Raw genomic sequence first — 24,245 nt, forward strand, 5'->3', positions numbered from 1 at the left:
AACCAGATATCACTCCTTCCATTATAAACTCTCTAACCACTCAATCTCCCTAGTTTCTAATCTTGCATCCTCTTCCATTCCTGACAATCCTCCGAGGTGCCTGAAAAGAAGATGGCCATGAGACCAGCTAATGTAAAATGCCATTAGAGTACCAATGGGTAGTTTCTCTACACGCCTGTAACACTCCAATTTAACTTAGATCAGATTTACTAAATGTATTATAATGTACAGTTGTAAATAGCTATAAATAAATATTTTTAAAAATTAGTTTATCTTTCAAAGTATTAGTTACCAAAATATTTCTTTAGAAGTAGATGGATGGCAAAATTTGACCCCAAATTTCCATTTATTGCACTTATTATAAAGATATTTATTGTCCCTTTACAAAAGGATATGCTCTCAGTAAAAAAAAGGCTTCCCATATCTTTCACCTTTTTCTTCACAACCCTTCCAGAACTGCATTAGTTCCACCACCCTGGTTTAAAATCACTTAAGTATTGTTTGCATCACACACCATATAAGAAATAGCATAGGAAACTGTTACAAAAGCCTTGGCTCTATCTATTTAAATTCTTAAGAACTCCCACGTAGACGTTTCTATGTCCGTATTTCTCCCCTCTAGTTCTAGACTCATCCCTACTTGCTGATGTTGATATATATACTTGTCTTTTGGAGATAAAATATTCTCATTCTGACTCTAGAGTTTTGAAGAGAAGTCAAACGGAATTATTGGAGAAAACTCTATGAAACATTAGTTCGTAATTAGTAATTGTACATATTATGTCTTAGTCTTCGATCTCCCTTTATATAAAGTCAATAAAGTTTATCTTACATCACACTGCAGTCAAATTCAGTAGCTGTTGGCAAAGTCCAATCGAGAGGTATTCAGCACTTTGGCGTAGTGTCGGTTCAATTCTTACTTAAGCAAGCTGGTATTTATTATAAAACAACCTTCAGAATAAAAAGTAATAACTGACAAGGACTGTATCGATTCTCTAACAAACCGTCTATGTTGAGAAAATGGCCAATAGCAATACAGCAAAATGATCCTCGTCTCGATTCTGGAAAAATATAAAACATCTATCACATTTTAGTTTATAAACTGATATCGCGGCTTTGTTTGTGTAGTGGCACATCTGAGAAAAAATATATATTTTGTATTTAACGCATTATTTAAATTTCACCATAGACTTTGGTAACTTTTGGACAGCCTACGTACCAGAAGAAATAGTCTTGTCTACGAAACTATCTTTGGAACATGTCTATTTCAAAATGAAACCAAAACTGTATTTTTGGTCAGATATGCTACTATTCGAACAAAGCAGCGATGTATATTATGTTATGTATGTTATTATTCTGTGTTTTTATTACAAATATAAAACTTTAGTTTATTATTAATCATAAATCAGGGATACGGAGAAAACTAATCACAGCTACCGAGCTAAGGAAGAGCGGATACACTAAGCCGCAGCAGACAGGGCGACCCTCAGAGGATCAAGATGAGGCGGCGGTACTGGGTTTCAATAAGGACCGACTCGTGTCAAATATAGATTGACTCATTTCCTTCTAAATCGAGTCCTTTGATCGGGTACCTCATTGCATTTATATAGAGTCCTGTCTTATTTATTTTCTGTTAACAGCGCCTTCAGGATCCATAAGTCATCCTTGTCCAGAATCTTCTTCTCTATATACTTTTTTGCCGAGTCTTCTTTTTTTTTTATTTTTGCTATAAGACATATATACTGGGTGTAATAAGTATCCACCCACCTTCACTCCCCCAACCTGTAATCTCAACAATTTTTTAACTTCAATTTGATTTTCGATGCGTGCTCCAATTTTGCTACTCACATAACAGTGGAATCTGCAATAGAATAAGGTTCTCTTTTTCATAGATTCTGATATTAAATAATTTTCATTAACGAATTCATCAATTACAATTTTGATCCGACACATCCTAAATGCGTAAATCACCAAAAATCGAAAAAACATTTAACTTTGATTTAGGAAAGTGAGTTCACCTGTCCAGTAGGATAGATTACTGTGTTGTAAATTGTATTTTTTAGGCTTCAGAAAAATAAAGTATTAATGTTCACTTGTTGACTTAAAGCTTTTTTTTTATTGCATAGCATGCATTAAGTTATTTCATCAACAATTGATTGGAGTTGAAATATCTAGGAGGTTGAGAGAAGAAGAATTAGTAAATGACAGGAACCGGTAATGTGTTTTATTAGCAATACAAATTTTAAAATAGACATTGTTTATACTTCAAACATTGGTTTTTCAGAGTATGTAAATGAAACTAACTACCTAGAGTAAGTTGAAAGTTGTAACTTTCAATCAGAATTTAAAAATATTAATGAAATTTTGATGATTTTCTAAATTGTACTACTTTTACCTCCTCCTTGACTCTGTTAGTCATCATCCAACAAAAATAGTACTGTAGGATGCAATCTTAATAGGATCCAACAGCTATTCTAATCAGTAGCGCTTTTATTAAGTATAGTAATAAGTATAACATTATTAAATATACTGTTTATTTTAAAATTACATGACCTGAAAGCATCCCGTTCCCGTACTTCAGTTATTACAGGGAATCTTGCTATTCCGTTACAAAGCTCTTCATTTCCATGAGGTTCGTAGAGGGGGGACCCTTAAACAAACATCCTCCTCGTCATCATTTTACCCCTCCAAACTCTTATATTCATACTTACTGCTAAAATATAACTTCTAAGCATACTAAGGGTGAGTCATTATTTGTATCAAGATTCCATTTATTAAATTATCTGTTCCAATTATTTTAGATAATAATAATATTGATCCTTAAGAAGGTTAAAGTTTATAACTTTTGTTCTTTTTCCTATTTAATAACACTTCATAAGAACTAATTTACAAATATTGTATAATTAACAAAAAAAAAAAATTAAAGCTGAACAACTAAAAACCATAAAGGGTCAGGTGTGCATTACTTTGTAAGGAAGTACTGTCACTAGACCGTGATAGTTGTACATATGGTAGTTTGATCCGAATCTCACTTGAACGCCAGATTTTTACCCAATTAAAGGCACCCACTTCATGAAGTTGGATGGACCCCAGAGAGCTCTTGAACACACAGGGCTGACGCAACGGCTACTGTGAAACTGATAATAATTATCTGTCATAATTTTCTGGATTCAAAACCGGGATCTTTGGAGTTATTAGTCCATTGCCATACCAATGATCTACCCACTAGCATATTGAGTAATAGTTAGATAAAACACATATTTGTTCTCTTTGTTAAATATTTATTCGATATTAACACTGCATGGTAATATCGAATAAATATTTGATAAATGCTCAATAATCTAACTAAGCATTTATCAAATATTTATTCGATATTAACACTGCATGGTAATATCGAATAAATATTTGATAAATGCTCAATAATCTAACTAAGCATTTATCAAATATTTATTCGATATTAAATATTTCAGATGAAGGTATTTATATATTTTTCCCAATTGTAGGGAATGATAATTAAATAAATTAAATTACATAAATCCAACAAACAGGGAAAAATACATTAATAAACAAATAGAACATACATTCAACGAAACAATATTACAATAAAATCCAAATAGGAAATAATTAATTATTTAAGAAAAAGAACAAATATTTTACAAAACGATTAAAATGAAACAGCATTGTATTGCTTTATATTTTTTTTACGAAATTAATATTAATCTTTACACCACAGACTTTGTTGCCGATTACCAGTCAGTAGTAATTATCTGTCATAAGTATCTTTACGCATTCCTGGAAGATAATCAAACAAAATTTATTTATTTAAATTTCTGTTTTCTATACTGACTAAAGGCAACAAAAATTTTTTCTATCAAATAATCGTTAACATTAGGTCAGTGAAAACATTAACTGGGAAAGTTATGCCAGGTTTTTGTTCCGTGTTAAAGTTATATTAAAGACAATTTTAGAACCAAAAGTAGAGACATTTTAGTTCTCTTTTTTAGGAAATTTCACTCTGTTAAAGACTCTTCACTCTGTTAACTGAAGAAAAAAGCCATATTTTAATTGCATATAGACGTTTAATATGTAGTCCTTTTTTCAACTAGCAATAATCGCACCTGAGTAGACCTTCATTGGTTACGATATTGCCTCAGCGCAAGGTATATATAGATCCTGTAGATTGCCCCCTTGGAAACACCAGTCTTACAAAATTGATCTAACTATGAAACGCCAGAAACACAACTCAAATAAAATTAAATGTTTAAAGAAGATACAAAAATATTCAAATTATGAAATAATTTACACTGACGGCTCCAAACAAAATGAAAATGTTGGTTTTGCAATAATAATACACGGGACACCCAAAAGATATAAATTATCCACATGCTCAACAATATTTAAAGCTGAACTTCAGGCGATTTCAACAGCACTTCATTTATCCATAGAAAGTGAATACTGAAACATACTCATTTGTACAGATTCAATGTCTGCACTCCAGAGTCTATCAAACTTCAGTCAAAGCGGAGATGCGATAGACAAAATTCACAAATATATAGACATGCTAAAACATCTTTAAAAAAGTTTCTCCTTTCTTTGGACTCCAGGGCACTCAGGAATAGCTGGAAATGAGGCAGCTGATAAAAAGGCTAAAGAGACTGCCACAATGAACGTTCCACCACTCCAAATTTTCGAGCCGAAAGACATAAAGGCATTTTTAAGGAACAGAATCCGAAAAAGTTGGGATTCAATGTGGGCTGACGTACCACTCACCAATAAACTAATAAATGTTTATAAAAGCACACAAAAGTGGACAAGTACCATAAGGGGAAACAGAAGAGAAGTGGTTGTTGCAAGAGTAAGAATAGGACATTCCAAATTAACACACCTCAACTTAATCACAAAAGAGGACCAACCTATATGCCAAACCTGTCAGTCCCCATTATCGATAAAGCATATAAATGAAGAATGCTCAACATTTCGTCAAGCCTTCGAAAATAATAAAATTCCTCGTACAAGAGAATTGACCCTTAAAGACTCAGCAGAATCCATAGACAAAATATAAAATTTCTGAAAGAAACTCAACTTTATACTAAAATATAATCCACCAATATCGACCAGTGTAAAAAGGAAATAGTCTACATTCAACTATCAAATGTCAAAGACAAGAAGATAAAGAAAGTAAAAGACCTATGAATAATACAGGTAATACAATGCTATATGAGAAATGGAGATCTCAGCTAAGACAGTTGCCAGAAAAATCGGAAACTTATTCTCAGCGAGCTTAGGACTGAGATAAGGGGATTCGTTTGTCCCACTGTTGTTTCTACATGCAACATTCCTAAATGCAATTTTATAGAAAGTAGAACTAACAGATCTTCCATTGAACGATTTTTACTAAGATGGTTCAAGGTGATGCATGTGCAGTCCATGTTATTGCAGGATTGAAAAAGCATCAAAGAAGTATTAATGATGTATGAGATGGGATGGTGGAGCGCATCACCTCCTATCACCAATAGATGAAAAAAGGGATAGGCCCTAATCACACAGACAACCCAGACTATAAAGTAACCCAGTTCAATACGTCTTGACATACGCGTCTAATATCTCAAAGTATTGATAGGCTTAAAAGAAAGATATTAAAGCACATTTATAGACCTAAACAAAGAAAAGATTTGTTTAAACTAAGGGGTGTATCTAATTTATAATGGCTAGAGTGTTTTCAGTTCGTTGGAGCGCCATAAATGAGGTGGTTGGGGCACGTAACAGAATGGGTGAAAGGATATTCACAAAATAGGGTTTTCATACTCGATGGGGTAGGGTGTCGTGGTAGTCTGAAGGGAACATGGAAGAAGCATCCATGCTGCTGGTCTTCTAGGATCTGTAGAAAATAGGAATATCTAATAGGCATGTTACCGACAGGGAGGTCTAAGGAACAGGTAGAGGAACTTGCCAACTTAGTGCTTCATAGTGTTTGTTAAGGCGGTAATGAATCCTAAATGTTATAAGGTATATTTTATTAAAATTTCCAAGGAAAAAAAACATCATAGACCTTTAGAAAATGCTCTAATATCAAAACTTTCATCATATTCAAACCCAAAAAGTTGTGATGGTATCGGTCATTTTTTGGAACTGAAAAAAGGATTGGATATGCAAGTTATAGGGGTAATCGACCGAATCCAGCACTTTTTATGCCAAGGATGATTACTATTAGTTGTTGTATGATTACTATTACAAAAAACAAATACTATTTATTGATGTTTACAATTTATACTTCAATATTTATCAATATCGATTATGTCTTTAATATCGGTATTACCATAAATTTCCTTTAAACAAATAAAAATGTAGTTTCCGTTTTGATCTCTTAAGACACCTTTGGCGCGTCTGTGTATGTTTATCTATGGGGAGAGGTTTTTAATAGTAAATAAATTTTAATTAGAACAGAGAAGTAATGCCAAATTCACCCCCGTCCACTTTTTGAATGTTTCTTCTAAATATTTTTGAATCATGGTTAATAACTTTAATATGTGTTTCACATTGAACTAAGTGCTTTTATTTTTATTCCTGAGGATATACCGGAGTAATAAATAGTTCCTTCCTTAGTACTTTTTTTAGAAATTAGATTTCCAAAATATCAACTTTTCTGTACCGTAATGTTTTAATTAATGACGCCATATAAGGTATCACCAAACACTCTGAAGGTATTACACCAAAATAATATGATTCTCATTAATCATCATCTACATTATATTACAATAACAACGAAATCAGCGTGAAAGTTGTTTCTTTTCCCCTTCACACGTTACATCGATTGCAACCTAGTCCACTACATTAGTTTGAGGGATTCACCAAAACCTATCAATAACTGATGCTTCTCTACTTTTTAGAAAGGTTTCTAAAATTTATAATCAGGGAAAATTTTAAATCTTGAGTTAGTTAATAAATCCATATTCTGACTGTCTCAGGTGGAAAAGAACTTTAATTATCCAATAAAAACTTCAGAGATATTAGACGTAGGTATAACCCCATCTTCCCATAATTTTTGGAAAAATAGTTGAGAATAAAATTAATTGAAGAACTAGGACCATTAGGACTAAGAATAAACTAATAATAAAGACATCAACGAGTTAGACTAACGATACCTATAATCTTATTTTAACTTAGATTTACTTTACATTTATCTACAGGAGAAAGTAAGTTCTGAAACTTTGTCAGGCTAAAAGTGTATTCTTTAGTCTTAGGCGACCACCCCACGGAGCAGGAAGTAGATAAAAACACAGAGAGAAGAAGAAAGGAGGGAGGAGAGTAAAGTTTTTCCTTTCTGGAGTGCTATCTGGAGGGACTGGAGGGACAGGGGGAGCTGGGAAGAATTTGAATTGGAGGGGCCGATTTGCATAGAGTCCGATAGGGACCTTAAGAGTATTTTCTTAAGACTTCTTTCTTCGCTTCCCGAAGTTAAAGCCGATATGCATTCATTAGGAGCCATATCCCGGGAAGGCTAATCCCACTTTGACAAGAGCTCTTTACCTCCGAATCCCCCAACTTGTAAATGAGCTCCTATAAGCTCCCCTTAAATAGCTCGCTGATGAATATTTAAATATACAGATAGAGACAGTTTCTTCTGCCGGTGGCTTGTAATCTCTATTCCTCGCCACCTTTCGGGTCCCTGCGAGCACTTAGCGCTCGTCGAAAGGCTTTAACATCCACACCTCTTACGCACCCACAGGAAGGGTAGGCTCCCTGCGTAGGCCGAGAGTGAACGGGTGATGGAGCTTTTGAAATGGAATCGAATATATCAACCAAGGGATAACAAGTCTTATAAAAAGAACTTTTACTTTTTACTTAACTTTTTAACAACGCTCATTTCTAAATTTTCTTTATATGATTATTTATATTATTACAAAAAGAAAAGAACTACTGAGATATAAATAAAGGAACCAATTATTACTGATTACATTATATGATTATTTTTATCTATTACTTTATTATTACTCTCTAAGAGATAAGAAAATTATGAATTGAAAACTAGGCCAACAAATGTTAGACATGTGTCCGAGGGTAACCAATACGTTGGTTCATGTAGCAGGGAGACAATAAATATTTTATGTTATCATATTCCTCATATCCTCTATATTTATCTAATGATTAGTATATACCAATCGATTTGTTTTGTCATGTAAAATAAGAAAAAAAAATTGTAATAAGTGAGTTTAAATCTATAAAAAACTACGAATACATTTACATATACAAATTAAAATAAACAATAAACAAATAAAGAAGGCCAAACATTATTTTGAACGGTCAGCGTCTTTCAAAAACCTTAAATAGAAATTTTAATACAAAAAAATATCAGAAATTTTGGAAGAACATTCATTTCCCCCGTGTGACGCGTTCACCGAAAAAATGCTAATTTTCTCCAAATCCAACGTTACATAACCATTTGAAAAGTGAATTTCCACTATCCCAACCTATTTCGAATATCTTTTAGATTTTATGCCTCCAAAATTCAGATGAAATAGTTTCAATTAAGTAAAAAATTCACTTTTATCCAAATACTTTACACCTACCAAAAATTAAGTGCAGAAATTTCTAATTTTGTCGTTGTTTTTTCTAATGAAAACTCGTATTTCAGGGTTTTATAACAAGCTGAAAACAAATATGACACGATGGTTTCTTTAAAAAAAAAATTGCTAGCCTTCATCACTAGAAGTGTGTTTCGGTTTTTATTAATTGTATGCCTTCAAACAGATTTAATGCAATTTACAATTTTACATAGTCTGGATAACCCACAAAGATCACAAAATAACCTCAAGTTAGGTTGCGGTGAACTATGTTGCCTGTTATCCGTCGTACACTGATCGATATCATTGAGTGGATCAAAATCATAATTGCTATATGAATCAGTGAATTATCACTTTTTGCTTTTTTGTATGTTTAACTGATGATCTTCTAATTTTTGATAAAATAAATGTTTATTGCCAAATTCAATACATGGTTTTTTTTTAAATAGTTTTCAACCGTTAATACAATTTATTAAGGTTGTGATCCTTTAATTATTTAATTCCTGGATATTCAATTACTTGTTGTCAATTGCTTATAATATTTGAAATGATATACTTTTAAACAGTTTATTAAGTTGAGGCCAAATCTATTTGTGTAGGGCTATTCCCTTAGACAAAATAAGTTTGTAAAACTCGAATTATTTACATTATTGTTTTTTTCCGCCTTATTTGTAATATTTTTCATTTCTTTTGAGACCGCTATATATTTAATTTACTTGTATATGTGTATATATGAATGTATATGTACATTTCACATAAATTATTGACTCTTAAATTTGTATTCCTTATTTCTTTGAATGTATTGTCTTGAATGCCATAGCTATCTTTTTTGGTTGGAGTTAATAGGGTGTTATAATCATAGAAAAAAAATTGAAATAATGTTAATAGTATTGCAAGTCAATTCAGAAACCCAATCATATCTGCTTTAATTAATATAGATACAGAATTAATTTTGAATTTTAGTTTAAAAAAAAAAATATTATCTGTGTACTAACAGAGGGATAGTGGTTTCACATGTGACATCATTTAGACATAAACTAAGACCACTGATTCAGCGTTTCACACTTTTTAGCTGTTTTTAAATTATCACGGATTTTTTTGTTAAAAGAATTTTCATTTTTTTTTTTTTTTCCAAACCAACCATAGAATACGATTTCATGAGAGCAGAAAATACAAAGTATGTTAGATTCGATGCAAAATTTTTTGCAACAAATCTGTATTTCTGTTGTGAATAGTTTAGACATGTTAAAATGTTTTTGTAAGTCTATTCTAAGTTGTAGTTTATTTATTATAAATACCATATTTATTACTAATTCTGAGTTTATAACAATTTTCAATCATTATATATTGAATATATTCTATTATTTAGATTCGATAATAATTTTGGTTCCCTTTCTAGCGACTTACCCTTTACCACAATTTTCTAGTTTTTACTTCTTTTGGCATTAGGGTGAACAGCTTCTGTGGAGTCTATAGTACTATTTTTGCAATTAGGCACTGCACAAGAACGATAAATAATATAACTTATAATGAATAATTGCTTAAATTTAAACTTTTTTTTTTCCGACCTAGAGAAAAAATAAAAACAAACAAATAAATATATACAAATGAAAATATATGTACATATGATTTTTTTTTTCATTAAATCGCTATTTAGTCTTAATTGACGCATTAAAATTTAATTTTTTTTAGACACACAAAAAAGCAAACCTCCAATATCGTTTTGGCATGACGTCATTTTGAAATAAACATTTGTTATATACTCGATAATAACGAGTGTTATTTTAATTTATTTAGCATTTTTTAGTTTTTTTTGTGATTTAAGCCGAGTGTTCTTAAATAACAAAAAATGCTAAATAAATTGAAATAATACTCGTTATTATCGAGTATATAACAAATGTTTATTTCAAAATGACGTCATGCCAAAACAATATTGGAGGTTTGCTTTTTTTTGTATCTAAAAGAAATTAAATTTTAATGCGTCAATTATGACTAAATAGCGATTTAATGAAAAAACAAATAGGAAAATAGTCATTTCAAATAAGTGATATAAGATACTTTTCAATAAAACTTAAAATAGCATATTGTCAATGGTATCTACACTTTTCCTTAACCTTCAAAATTATTCGATTTTATCAGATCGTGTAAATTCTAATAAATAGTTCTGATTTCAAATACTATTTCAATTTATTCAGAGTATTAATTACCAAACAGATATACAAAAAAGGCGCCGCAGGAATATATTAGGAGCAAGGATTTATCCCGAATTTAAATTCTCCAATACTCCTTTAAATGTGGTTTGATAAACAAGTAAGCTACTTATTAAACTTTTAGTAGTTCTGAATAAGATAAGTAAGATTCGCGCTTACCACGCAATTTTAAGAATTTCAAGTTAGAATCTCAAATCGTAGATTAGTGTTTTAAATTCCTATATTCTTCCTAAAATATTTTAATTTAGTTTAAATTCACCATGAACGAATTTGTAATTACGTAATTTTAATAGAATGGTTAGCAACTTGAATTTTCAAATTAATATCAAAAATAGTTTAAATATTATCTACCTGATTGGTCATACCCGAAATTTATACATATTGATTCCTCACTTATAAGATTATAATAATAATGTAAATTAGTATTAATATAAATACGACGTTAAATTTGTGCTTGGTTACATGCCTCATTACTAAAAGCTTATTTTTATACATTAAGTATTAAGTTTTTATACTAATTTTTATACATTTTCCATCATAATTTTTTTTTTTTTTTTTTTTTTTTAAAAGTATATAAATCATTCCATAATTATTTTTTTCTTTAGTCAGAATATTTTCCAACATATTATGAATAATTTACAAGACCTTAGGCGTTGATGACTTTAGGCCTTTAAATAAAAATAATCAATTGCACAAATATTTCTTAATGGATGTATTGGTTAAATAAAATGTTATTACTTTAAGTATAGTTAACGAGACAAAACTGATATCGGAAAAGTTTTTTAAAGTAAATAATTGACTGGATGAAAAATTATTCAGCAAAAGCATCCCCTATTAAAAGTTAACAAAAAAAACCGTAATGATTGATATAGTCAAAGTTTACTTTTCTTTCAGTTGTTCAAATGCGTTGATGTAGGGTAGATTCTACCGTAATGTTTACTATGTAGAGGTTACAATTCTATAGAAATCAAACAAAAATAAAAGAGAGAACCTTTTTATATCGGAAAAGATCAAAATATGGCGCCCAGACAGGTTCGCATGACTAGTGCTATCTTTTAGAACTGACCGAATCAATAGTAACTGTCTACGGCTAATATTCCGTCTCTCTTTTGATTAATGGCCTCTGTTCTCAGCGGTCAGGCGATTTTTTGATCTATTGACCTCCCTTCTTCGAGGGGAGTCTCTGGCGTCACGAAGGAGATATATGTTTTGCAACAAAGTAACAAAAGATTTCGAAAATATAATAATCATTTTTCAAAAAAATGTCGAAATAAAAATTGCCCAACTTCAATCATTATCTTTAACATTTCTTATGTTTTGTATCTATTGATGTTAGTAGTTAAATTTTAAAAATATAATTTCATTATTGTAAAGAAACAAAAAACAATTTTTAAAATTATTAATTTGATGAAATATCAAAATAATGATTAAAATATAAAATTTGAAGTTATATAATTCCAATTTTTATTTTATTTCCTTAATTATGTTATTTTTACTTACTTATTCAATTACCTATATATATATTTTATTTTCCACTTTTTTCTCACTTTATTTTTATTAATTTCATTCTGTATAATTATTTACTTTATGTCATTCTATTTATATTTTATTATTTTTTTTATTCATTGGTTGTTATTTTGTTCTTTGTTCATAGCCCGAATGAACGGTGGAAATTCTGGTTTAAACGTTGGCACAATTAAATATGTTATTTTAATTTATTTGTGCTATATTCTGACCGCACCCCAACCATCTTCTCCTCATAAAAAGTATATTCATTTCATTTGGATATTGTACAATAACTAATAAATATTGGAAAATATAAATAAAAATGTCATCTTGTTAATTATGTTTTTATATATCTCTCTAGTATTTTAAAAAGATGTAGAGATTACCGAGTCATATTTATTTTTCATATGATCATCGTGTAATATTTTATTTTACATATGATCACCATGTAATATTTTATTTTACACAAGATCACCTTGTAATATTTTATTTTACATAAGATCACCGTGCTATATTTTATTTAGCATATAATGAGAAAAATAAATATGGGTCGTAAAAATTGAATGCAACTAATAAAGAACGCATTTTGGGCAAAAATAAAAAAAGAAAGAATGAAAAAGGTTATCTGCATCCAATCATCCAAACATTAAACGGAGTTGTATTACATTATATTTAAAAATAATAATAATACAATCAGAAGTACTGAATACATGTAAATTAAAATTATACAATTTGAGCATTAAGTAGTATAATTAAATGAACTGTTGTAGAATTTTTAAAATAGGGGTTGGTCTGCTGTTGGGCAGACATGGGGTACCTCCAAAGTATTATATGAAAACGTTTTTAGTGATCATCGTAATATTTTATTTTATAAATGTTCACCGGGTAATATTTTATATCAAATATAAGATGAAATAATAAAAGTGGCCATCAAAATTGAGTTCTAATTTGATTTAGTTGTTTCATTTCATCAAGTTATAATTTGTAAAATGGGTGCTGGACAGTTAGACGGAGAAGGTATAGGGGGTGTACTGGTTACCCCCTAGTAATTTCAGTACCCTTGCTGTCCAACGAGCTTATTATATAAGTAATTGAAATTTCTTTCTCTATCTGACAGTTTTCTTTTGTTAACGATGATTATTAAATAAGTCTAATTAAAACCAATTGTTTCTAAAATGCTGCTTATCATCTTTTACAGCCCACATTCCACCATTACTTTCCGGTCATTATTTGCAGATACCTAACAACACCCTTCAGTGAGTTTACGACTACAAAAAGAGTATTGGCAAACAAAAAGATAATTCAAATCAATAGGTTAATCTTATATTTCTAGATGTCTATGACAGAAATGTAATACCGAAAAAGATGATCATTGGTAAAAATATAAAAACCTGATACATTATGTTTAACACAACATTTCATGAACACAAGTTTCAATTTCTGATTTCATTTAATCTTTTAGAATCTGAATTGACGATTCTAAATTTTGGTACTGCGAATTAAAATTTATTTATTTGAATTTAAACTTATTTTTGTTAAACAGATTTTGAACAACTATTTTGGTTAACACAGATCCCCAATATAGTGTTAATGTCATTTGTTAATTCGAAGACCTCGGAGTGATAAATGAAATTAAGGCTAATTTATCATACTAGATTTCAAGTTGGATGTTTTTTCAAAGAGCCAATGTCAGATTTTACATTAGATTGATAGATTGACACTAACACAAAATTGGTATACATGAACATTAGGCATTCTATTTACTAAGGTATAAATTTAATTAACTTGAAATTTAAATCAATTTTATACCTTCAACTTACACAAATATACATTCACGAAAATATATGTGAATGGTAATATTCATTATTAAGATTGTTTTAATGACGATGAGAAAGGACTGTACACATTTTTTTTTTTTAAAATCCGTCATATTAGCGATAAAAAATAAAGTTTATACCTTTAACTTACACAAATATACCTTCACGAAGATATATATGAATGATAATATTCGTTATTAAGATTTCATGTTGAATGATTTTTCAGAGGGCCAATGTAAAATCTAATATTTGTGTATGTTGAAGGTATAGAATTGATTTAAATTTCAAGTGAATTAAATTTATACCTTGGTAAAAAGAAGGTCCAATGTCTAAGTATACCAAGTTTGTTTTATTGTCATATGTTAATTCGAATACCTCGGAGTGATAAATGAAATTAAGGCCAATTTATCTTACTAGATTTCAAGTTGGATGTTTTTTCAAAGGGCCAATGTAAAATCTACAATAAAATTAAAAAACGGCCAATGAGTGCTAAAACAGTTTTTTCCCAAAACTAATAAAATCAAAATTGACATTTCTTTTACCAAGGTACAGAAATATCAATAATTATAATATTATATTATATTTATAATATAATATTCCCTTTTCGTTCATGGGTAACTGAGATGTATTGCGATTGATCAAAAATCATTCGTCAACAATTATAAAAATGCATATTAAAAGATTTGCTACAATTTTGGTGTTTCACAATGTTATACGGTATCAAAAGAGACCAGTGCTTACAGAGTGTACTTTAGTAGACCAAGTATTTCAACTTTGCCCAGATATCTCTTTTTTCTGTTTCATTTTTTTTTTTCTTTTCTACTTTATTTTTCCATTATCCTAGAAAGAGACAAGCACCCGAGAGATATATGGAGGCCGAGATGAAACTCTTCCCCATGGCTCTGGTCAATATGGGACCGGAATTTTACCTCTTTCCAGAGTAAAATGGCCGCCTCGACCAATGGTAGATATTGTATCCCGGACGGTACGAGGGGGTGGGACCCAAGAAAAAGAAGTCCGACTAGGGGTGGGGGTTGCCACACCCACTCAAGCCCCGCCCTCACCACACCCCTGGGTCAGGTGATCCAATATATATATATATTAAAGGGATATATAATATTTACAATTACTCTCTTTACAATATACAGATATGAAGGACTTAGGCATTTGACTATCGGGGCCACGAGGTCAGCCCCTCGTGAAGCGCTGTTTCTTTCGGTTAATGCGATTCAACACATTAAACTCCCCCTAGCGGCCCCTTCCCTTTTGGAATTTTGATTTGGGCGGTGAGGGCCCTCGTAGGTGAGTGCGGGAGTCCTCCTGCCCCGGTATAGGCTTCCAGAAATATTGTAGAGTTATCGAATTTCCACGTCCCCCGGGGCCTGCATTCACAATGAGGCCGTCTGGAAATATTACATAATTCATCAAGTCGCTGGCAACAACCAGCCACAACATCTATCTATACCTTGCCTTGAAAGTGTACTGAAAATTGAAGTTTATTTTTAGAAAAATACAAGAAAAAATAATAAAATAGATACAAACTTTTTTTGTATTACTTTCTTGCCAATCCTATAGTATAATTAACATAAAAAAATTATTTTAATTACAGAGAAAGTGCTTTTTTTTTTTGCAAATAAACAAATTTATTTTATTTTTTTCTTATGTTTATTTATATTACTAAAAACAGATCAGAAGTTCTGAAAAATAAATGAAACAAATATAACTTATAGCATACAAATAATTTTTTTATTAATAACTAAAAGGTAAGAAAATTATAAATAATGGTTAAAGCTTACGATTGCCAATCAGTCAAATTTTATTATTTTATGTGAAATATCTATAAATTTACAAGGGTGAGTTATAGATATGGTAACACCGATAAGAATGAAACTTTTTTTGGTGATTCCAGTCCCTATAATATCAGACACGTGTCAATTGCCAATGTGCCTTAGGTGACAAGGAAAAAATATATTTTAATATTATACCCCTTTGCTCTACATGCATTTATTTTTCTTATATACCGATCGATTTATTTTATCTTTTTTTTTTACGTATTTTCATATGAGTCAAAAGTTAGGACTGTTTTTTGGAGCATATTTTGTTTCTTTTGAAGTGGTCGTTCACGAAAAACATTCATAACACCCCAAAATGTTATCCAAATGCAACCTTACAAACAAAAAATATTTTATTCCATTTTACTAGTTAAGTTGATTTAAATTATTTCAAAGCTTTAGTCTTAAAATAGCAACGAGATTTCTCTTACTCTGATTAATCATTAGATATACCAGTTTTCCTGTATAGAAAAAAAAAAAAAAATTCAAAAATATTGCAGTTTAGTACTTGGCGATAAGGGAATTTTCAAAACGATTGGTTAACAATTGGCTAGGATGACGTTCCATATCGACAAACAAACACTTTTGAAAAAAATATATATGCAGAAATCAATGTATAAATAAAAACTATCTTTAATGAAAAATCTTGTAATTTTCCATTGAAAAATGAACCAGTAGAACCCGTATTTCCTTGTCCGATTTGCGGAATATTAGGATGTTAAGCCAAATAAAAAAGACACAATGGGCAAATGCCTTTCCATCCTCCCAATCTTTCTCTAATAATTAGTTATAAATATATTTTAAATCGTTTATTAGGAATCGTAATAAAGTAAAACCCTGGCACCATATTTAAAGAGATAGTCGAATACTTAAATGGGACAATTTAAAAAAAAAAAAAGTTAAATACTCATAAATCTGATTTAAATAAAATTAGATTAACATTGAACAGTCAGTTAGCTTGGATTTTTTTTTTTTATAATTTGGCTGTGTCATACGGTAGTTTCTTTTCTTTTATATTAACAGTATTATTATGAATGAATATTATTTATTCTCGGTGACCACTTTGAGTATCAATTTTTCTTCTGTTTAAAATGCTAATCCCTTTCCTTTCTTTTAAACTAAATTGCTTTTCTTACCTTTCGTTATTCTTACCTAAATTGCTTTCTAAATGAGCATTTTCGGCAACAGATCTCTGAAGTGTGGCCATTACACTGAGAGAAAAATAAGGGACAGTATTGCAAATATATTAGGAATAATGATAGTTCTATTTAAATTAAGGAGTCAGTATTATAAAACGTAATAAATATATTGTAACTTCAACATACTTGACGTAACATGGTTGATAATTTTAAAGAATCTATTTATTCTTCAATTATAAGTGGTTTATATAATCACAAATATATTCTTATTATTAAAAGGATAGGAAATGTTTCGCTTCATATAATAGCAATATGATTTTATTTTATTTTATTTGAAACGGTTTAATGAATACTTCCTTTAACTTAACAGGTCTTAAAATTAAAGGATTGGGGTAGTCAAAATTTTAGTTCTTGCCCCTATCCTACATCATAGAAAGTTATGCTCCGGGCAGTTCGGTTTAATCTGTATCGTGCTAAATAAAAGCGATAAAAAGCTGACCAGAGACACGCAGCAGAGACAAGACACGGGGCTAAGCAATCTGCTGTACCAGAGCACACGTGGTACTGACAGGCAACAGACCACACACCACAAACCACAGAGCGATATAGACCTCAAACCATCTGCCGCCCGGAGCTGTAGCCTTATTGCTTACATTATCTGCAACCCTTTCCCATTCCCCTCTCTTCCATACAGGTGAGATTGCTTTGTTACTTCAGCTTGATTGTGATATACAGTGGGCTAGATTCATATATTTCTAGGTCTATGTTACTATATCTATACAGATATAGACATCTAGAAATATATCTTGGTCTACCTTACAAAACCGAAATTATTTTTGTTTTATTATTTACACTGACATAATAGCTGACTAAAAAAATTTTTTTCCCCATAGGTCTATTTAATTCCGTACAATTATATGTTATTAGAAATGTGACTAACAGAAGAAAAAGATTAAATATGGGCGGTAAATTACTAATGAATTGTTATTGTGAACGTGCGGAAGATTAATCAAATACAGAATAGAATAAAGAAATTGTTCCTTAAAAGAGTAACAAATAATAAGTAACCGAATTGATAACGTATCGAAGTCTTGAGACATCTACTCCTTCAGAATGGAATATTCGTAAAATATATTAAATACATAAAAATCCAAAAAATGATTATAGAAAATAATTGGCTAATTATGTTTTACACTGAACCTTTGCAAATTTTTCGTATTCCATCTGGTTTATGAAATCGAATAGCGCGAGAAAGAGAAAATTTCTTTGTCCTGATATTGATGAATAATAAAAAATTAAATTGTTTTATATTTGCTATTAGTTATATTGCTATAATTTGGATTTAGTCCGAATCTATTCTCCAATTGATTTAATCATTTTTAGTAAAAACAATTATATGATAAACAACTGAAGCCCTATAAATACTCAAATTCAAGAAATTTGTTTATGCCTGGAGCTATAAGGCCGGATATGGAGGGGTAGTCGAAGGAGGCATTCCTCCTTCCACCCTTCAAAGAGAAAGATGATTTTTATCCTAAAGAAATTACTGAAGGGACTGCATCTTATCCAACTGCATACGTCCGACAGGTACAGACCCCCTGGCCAGCGTCCTTCCAGGTGCCTCCTCCAGTTCATCACTCTGGTCCAAACCTAGTCAACCTCCGTACGGCTACTAACTCTAGTTCCCCAATGTGGTTCAATCATCCTACGCCTACTTCTTCTTCTCCTGGTGGCTCTCCGATGGGTAGTCGATATCTTTCCAAAGTAAACTAAATGGAGAAGAAATAAATCTCTTCTTCCGTCAGATGTGGTTGTCCAAAAGGCCAGAATGATCTTTCTATGTTGCTGTCTCCTCTTCTGATCCTACGTAAGGTTCCGATTGTGGGTCAGAGGAAAATTCGTACAGGGAAAGTCAAAACAGAACCCCTATCCAATTCAGTCCATTAATCCATCCAAACGACACGACCACACAATCCCTTAAGTAACCTAGGTGAAGAGTGGCAAAAAAACGTCTTCTTACTCTCACACCAATGTAAGTTACCTTCCCACTGAGTTTAACTTTTACTCCTCGGATACCTACACTGATAGGATCAGCCTTGTCCGGATACAAATTCCATTTCTTGGATTATGTAAGTGCTAATAATGTTGTTATTCTTTTGTGAAGGGTAAGCACTCAGTATAAGTTTGAGCCCTGTACTATCATGTATTACTGGGAGGAGGTGTATGGCCGGTAGGGAGTGATTCCATATCCTTCCCTCTTTCCTTGTAAAGTAGATACAAGTCTGACTTGAAGTGTGTCTTCTGAAACTGGCTCTCTAATAATTTTCGATGAAATACAGGAATACAGAGATGGGAAGTATACATTTATTCACAATGTAATATTTTGCATGGGTAACGGAAGTATTTGACGGAATATGATTACATGAAGACTACCACCAACTTCTCTTCAAATATGGACCACATCGGAATCGTCAGATTTCGTTCACTACATTCGCATAAACCTATTTTCCGTGTCACATTTTAAAACGAACTAGCGATTTTCCCTAAATTTTGAATAATCTTATCTAATAGTCTAATAGAGATTTGAGTGTTTCAACCCTTACTTGCACCAATGCACGATCAATTTTCCTTCGCATTTTATATAAAACCTACTGTATTATATAAAACGGCTCGTTTAATCCAGATAAACGTTGGGAATTAGTATAGGGTATGGTCCTGTACAAATGTTATAAATTTCTAAAACTACTTTCGTTTATTCATACGAATTACTTATTACCTGGATACGTTTTAGCCATAGCTCGTCACACAGATTTTATTCTCAGGTGATAAATCATTTACCCCGAAATGTAGGTAATTACGTACTTAATAGAATTACACAAAACCAATTCTGAATAGAAATCATGGAGAAACAAAAAATGTTAGGAATAGTGAGGTAGCTAACTGTTCTATGTACTTGTCATACTTATGCATGTTCGTTGAATTAATATAGTCGTGAAGTATTAAAACTATGGTACAAGTTTGAAAGAGTGAAACACTTTACTTATTTGTACATGAAGGTGAACACTTGAAATGGTATTGCAGATTAGCAGCAGCATAAAGATCGTACTCCGGGCTGATTTATAATAAGGTAAGTACATCATCATTCTAACCAAAGTGGGCCTTTATGAAACACTTATACCCCCAGTCCTTAATATTAATATAAGAAACTATTTAAAAAATTAATGATAGAGAAAATTCAAGAGAAAAATAGTGCAAAGAATCCTCCTCGATCAACGTAGATACTATCTGGTGAAGAAGAAACGTGTGAAAATTTACGTCGTCTTTAAGGACCAGTATGGCCGAGAATGTCGCAAGAATGGATGAATAACCAAACCTCCACATCTTTGTAATCAAATAAATAGGCAGATATTGATTAACATTATAAACAGTAGTAAAGTCAATATACCAATGTAATTTCATTCTACTATCTGAAAATTTGTAAACGCTCGCCAGATAAAAATCTCACTGTATGAACCTTGTAATTATTCTTAGGGGACATATGTCCCAGAATAAAGTTATTTTTTCATTCATTCATTCATTCATTCATAGTGAAAACTGAAGTAAGTTGGTTAGAGAGGTTCATCATCGAACCAGAAGAATAGGAAAAACTAACCTCAGAAGGTTTGAAAGTGTCCGGCAAAGATATGGAGAAAATTATTAAACAATGCAGATTGGATGGCTGCTGCACAGGATATTGAAGAATGGCCGAAGCTTTAGGGGAACGTCCATGTTTAGTGATGGAACATTGCGCTCTGTAAGCACGTATGATTATAGTAATATGTATTGAACATTACAAAATTATAAACATCATCAAATAGGTTTTTGCCTGAACTTCTGAGTGGTCTCAGACCGTAGGAAACAGGAGTTTTTAATTAAACCTATCAATGCTTTGGAAGTCCTCTATAGAGAATCGTAAAAGCTTTTAAGAGTTATTGGACAGTATAGTTCGGGTTGGAAGGCCTAATTGAACAAGACAGAACAAAGTGTTGCCAGTCCTGAGAAAGCTTTCAACGAGCAAGCCTCAAGACAAGTCAATTATGGTTTACTTCAAAAACTGGCATCTTTATGATATAGGCTTCGGGGGGTGGAGTTATGAGAAGCCAATGAAAAAGTAGGGACCAAAACTCTTCCTAACCAGGTAGGTATTCATATGTAATGTAAAGATATTATATGGCAATGCCATCTATTTTAATCATGGTTATTGTATTATATAATTTAGGGGTACATTGAATTTAAAATAAATACTTTATTCATTTATGTAGCGTTAAGATTTATATTATCTAATACCACTTCCTATTATATTATGTATACAATGGTTATAATATGTTATGAAGATATCAAATAAAACTGGCAAACACGCCAAATGCCTTTGGAGAAGTGATCCAATGATAATAGTTTTTAGGACTCGACTAATCTGAATTAATGTAAATAACTTTAGATAATTATTTTTTGTAATTATCTTTTTTGCAAAGTCATGCTATGACAAAAAGGAACATAGCATTAATTTTTCCATCAACATTGACAAATTTATTAAAATAATTGCTAAGCATAGTGTTAGGATATACGAAATAAACAGAAACACGCTATGGACATATTATCAGACAATACTTATATTAACTATAATTAGCATAACGTCCAATTAAAATATTAACCCCTAGCCGACGAATTAGTTATTGGAGTATGATGGAGATATTGTTGATGTAGACATTAGTTCTGGGCGAGTTGATACTAACAACTCCACAACACCCCCTAGATGAACTAAATGAAGCGTGTCCTGACAGCCAGGAGCGGCCTGTGACTGACGTCCAATAAGAGCGGAAGGGATCGCAGCTGTTGGCATGTCAGATGTACAGGAGTCGCCGCTCTTATCTGGAGCTGGCTGAGATGGTTGAGATTGCGGCGGAGGGAGTTGCGGTTCGGGATAAAGTCCCTTATTGACTACGGTCTCGGGGTCAAGGAACTTGCTACATTATTCATTTTAGGTCGTTGCTAAGTTATAATTTGGACCCACATCTTTACTTATTTTTGGAATAGCTAATGTTTTAAAAAAAATGTGGAATATTTATTAAAGATGCAATATATTCACTAACCTCAATAAATAAAAGCCAAGGATGAATTTATTAAATACATTATAAAATCACATGAACACAACATGTCTACACTACAAATGAATGTGTTGTAACTATTATTCATTTTAACTACCACAGGCATTCTCATATTATAATTTTTTATCTATACATATAGGAAGAGATTTTTCGAGTATCCAGAACCATATTCATCTCTATTTAACAGTTTTATAATGCATTATCATAACACATTGAAACAACATCTAATTACAATTTTATATTTTTTTTTCATGTAAATTATCAATACGAAATCATACCTACAATTAAAACTTTATTATCTTTCTTTTCAGGAATCCATTTACATCCTTTATCCACTTCTTTATTCTTTATAACATCTGAACAATGTTTTGGATTTCTCTGCCCACAATCAAGTTCTTGTTATTTATTTGTGAACACGTCAATTTAAATTAAAAATCATTTATATATACTCCAAAACTTATATATAAGTCCTAGAGTTTATGTTTTTCTTTTTCATTTATACTGTTTTCAAACAATATGTTTCCTTTTAAATTGCACTATTTTCTTTCAGTCCATTTATTTCTAAATTTCAATGCACTGAACCCTGAGAAGTACTGAAGTGCCTTGAAGTGCAAAATATTATCTTTCTCTCCATTTTTCAGGACGTCATTAATTTAACCGAAAATGAATCTTCGCAGGCGTATTTTATTTGGTTATGGTTAAGTGGCTATAACCTGGTTTTTTTAATTCATGAATATTAATAAAGCTATTTTTTTTAAAGTCACTATAATCACAAAAAAAAATTAATAAACCAATTAGCATGAATTTAATTGGGTTCTATACGACAAATCCGTTTACACATCGGAGATTTACGATTCCGTCTTATGCCTCATCATGTAAAGTAAATTTGCCCAGAAAGTGCTGCCAAAAAAAAGTGACTAAATTTCGGTACATTTAGCCTTAATTCATCGTCTGCAACAATTAAAAGTTTTATTCTATTAAGTAAAGTTTATTCTAAATAAAGTTTTTTTTTGTCTGTTAGGTCTTAGTTACTGTTACAATTTTTTTTCTCTCGTTGTTTCTTCTCGATTGGTTATTTTTTAGAAATAAAATCTTAATGATAAAAGGAAAATATTTAATTTTATTCAGATTAAATGAATAATTTTTTTTGCCTCCTATGCCTAATTGAACCAGCTGTTTATATGTGTCCAGGTAATCGAATCAGAGGAAAATCAGTTTGCGGACGTAAAGATAAAATTTATACTTTCCATTTCTCGAATAATCTCCAACTTGAATATAACGTTAATTTTTTTGAATTCTGAGGACAATATTTAATTCTTTTTTTTGATAATTTGAATGACATAGAAGTAGTGACTTATATTAGCCATTTATATTTAAAGTGGCCCCCATTTAAAAAAAAAAAATCAATTTAGCTATCTCAGTAGTTACATTTTTCCATAAAATTTTCATTCGGAAGCAAATTTTCACTAATTTTTAAACATTTTGAATACAAAACTGGTTAAGGGAGGCATGGATAAGTGAGGGAGGCAGAGGGAGAGAGGGAGAGAGGGAGAGAGGGAGAGAGAGAGAAGGAGAGAGGGAGAGAGAGAGAAGGAGAGAGGGAGAGAGGGAGACAGAGAGAGAGCAGTAATCAACCGTTTCTTTATTTTTCATTCAAATTATGTATAGACCTATGGGATGTTTTACGGAACTAAATTTCTTTTAATTTTCGTTTTTTAATAGTCAATTATTATGTTGATTAAATCTTGTTAGTGAGCAGCTAGATAATTCATAAATATTATCCCGTAGAAGATTAACTAGCGATAATACAGTATAGTTGAATGATCTTATCCGCAGAAGGAAGATTAAACTAAACCGTGCCGCAGGAGAAGAGAGGTTCGGATGGAATCATAATAGTGTTTGTGGAGGGCAGAGAAGCGGAAGACAAAGCATGCTCCGCTGTGTATTTTTCAGAGGGAGCTGTGTTGATGTTGTCGGCCGAATGGATGCGAACTCCCGACTGCTTCCCGGCTACAACAAACATCGCCCGATCATCC

General features: G+C 31.3%; 1 long non-coding RNA gene and 1 pseudogene across 3 annotated transcripts in view; both read right to left on the bottom strand.

Moving 5' to 3' along the window:
* The window catches only part of LOC136796884 (uncharacterized), a 207,027-nt gene that overhangs the window by 81,579 nt on the left and 101,203 nt on the right, over positions 1-24,245 (bottom strand). The window lies entirely within an intron of this gene.
* Positions 4,034-4,163, bottom strand: LOC112211033 (U4 spliceosomal RNA; annotated as a pseudogene).

This window comes from Halyomorpha halys, unplaced genomic scaffold (genome assembly GCF_000696795.3).
Source record: "Halyomorpha halys isolate HHAL.00 unplaced genomic scaffold, Hhal_1.1 Scaffold1467.1, whole genome shotgun sequence".
Taxonomy (NCBI): Eukaryota; Metazoa; Arthropoda; class Insecta; order Hemiptera; family Pentatomidae; genus Halyomorpha; species Halyomorpha halys.